This window comes from Agrilus planipennis, unplaced genomic scaffold (assembly GCF_000699045.2).
Source record: "Agrilus planipennis isolate EAB-ADULT unplaced genomic scaffold, Apla_2.0 scaffold105, whole genome shotgun sequence".
Classification (NCBI taxonomy): domain Eukaryota; kingdom Metazoa; phylum Arthropoda; class Insecta; order Coleoptera; family Buprestidae; genus Agrilus; species Agrilus planipennis.
Window position 1 is genome coordinate 261,557 of NW_020438878.1, and position 2,108 is coordinate 263,664.

Sequence of the window (2,108 nt, forward strand, 5' to 3'; positions counted from 1 at the left end):
ATGTTTTTTACAGAATGTAGAAATTAATACGAACATTACGAAATCATAAAAATAACTGAAATTTTCACAGGATTTTAATATAAAAATATCCATAATTTAAATATTTATAATATTTGAGATTTAGATACTTATTCAGATATTCAAACATCTAAACATTTGAATAGGAAATTCGAACATCCAAATATCTGGATAGGTATTCAGGCACCCAAGGACATGTTTAAATGTAAAATTTCTACCCCTACTAGGCGAGGCCTAAATCTAAAATTTGAAGAGAGGCGCTCCTCTTAAGGCTGTTTATTTTCTATCAATAACAGTTAAAAAAAAAGGTCTCTAACTGCCGGTATTCATCCTCTCAGTTCATATAAAATAAACTTATATTTATCCATTCCTAGGCTTTACACGTGGCTTCGCTCTCGTTGTGCCAAATACGTGTCGAAGATCGTCAACGATCTCATAAAGCTAAATTTTCTATCCCTCGGGAACGGTATTCATTTCTGAACAAAAGGTACCCTATGTCCTTTTCTGTACCCTTGACAATGTGTGTACAAAACTTCACGTTACTTTTTAAGCGCGGTTTCGCTTGCGTTGATGTACTAAATACGTCTCAAAGATCATATGAAACTAATTTGTTCTATCCCTCGGGAACAGTAGTTTTTTTATGAATAAAAAGTATTCTATCTCCTTTTCTGTACCCCGACAATATGTAGACGAGCAGTTAAAGCATGAAATGGTAGCAAACTAACAAACAAACAGACCCTCATTCGCATTTATAATATCAGTTTGATTAGACAATAACAGTAGATATAGTGTTTCATTTGTAATATTCAAAGATCATATGAAACTAATTTGTTCTATCCCTCGGGAACAGTAGTTTTTTTATGAATAAAAAGTATTCTATCTCCTTTTCTGTACCCCGACAATATGTAGACGAGCAGTTAAAGCATGAAATGGTAGCAAACTAACAAACAAACAGACCCTCATTCGCATTTATAATATCAGTTTGATTAGACAATAACAGTAGATATAGTGTTTCATTTGTAATATTCATTTAGTTATACAGTGCTTAGTTTTCAATATTATTTAATTCTTTTTTTAAATAAAACAAATAGTTTTTGAAAACGAGGCCTTGTCTTTAAGGATCAGTGATGTGATACAACCCCACCCCTCCATCATCCCTCCCGTAAATACGGCACTGGAGGACCCCATGGTTATGATGATTCTTTATACATGATGATTTATTAAAAATCCAAATTGCTTTAAAATCTAGGCATGCAAGTGTTTCAACCAAATTATAAATAATTATAATAAATATTGTAAATAAATAAATGAAGTAGAAAAATAAAAAACGGCAGTTCTACATTCTACAAAGTCATAACTGTCTCCCTTGTATTTTTTTTATTTACCTCGTTTATTTATTAAACAGTTCATATCACTGATTTCACAAATCCTTTTTCCTTTGTGGACAGCTGTAAAAAGTGTCATTTTTAATGCCAAGAAAGCTTGTACTTACAGACAATTTTGTATTTGATTGGACGATATTACCTTCGATAAAATAGTAGAATGGAATACAGTTGCACAGTTTAAAAATTAATTTCATTTTACATTCAAACAAACAATTCCTTAAAGTATATTCAGAAGAAAGTTCCAGTTTTCTTTCATCTAATAGAAAACAATTCCTCTGAGAAATTTTCATTTCTCGTACGTATTTAGAAACTTGGACCAGGGAAGGTGATAAATACACAAAATTACCCGTTTGGTCTCTCAAATAAAAAGGCTGTCTAGCATTTGTTTCAACTAAATTATAGGCATAATGAATTTTCATCTAGAAAAATGAATAAGTAAAAATTTAAGAAACACATTAGGTCAAACTGAATTAGTAATGAGCAAAATTGATCTTACTCTTGCGAAAATGTCTTTATACTAGCAAGACCATACTGAACGAACAAGACCAGGACAAAACCAAGGACGAATATTCAAGACCAAAATCAAATATACAAGATTAAACGAAAAATTATTTTTTGTGGATTTATGAGTTAAAGTATTTGAAAAAACTTTAATATAGTCTTTTCTTGGAACAAAACATGTTTAGTATTTGAAATTTTTAGTTT

The 2,108-nt window shown here is 30.6% G+C and overlaps 1 protein-coding gene across 3 annotated transcripts in view; it reads right to left on the bottom strand.

Moving 5' to 3' along the window:
* Positions 1 to 2,108, bottom strand: part of LOC108737736 (general odorant-binding protein 83a) — an 8,669-nt gene that overhangs the window by 1,105 nt on the left and 5,456 nt on the right. The window lies entirely within an intron of this gene.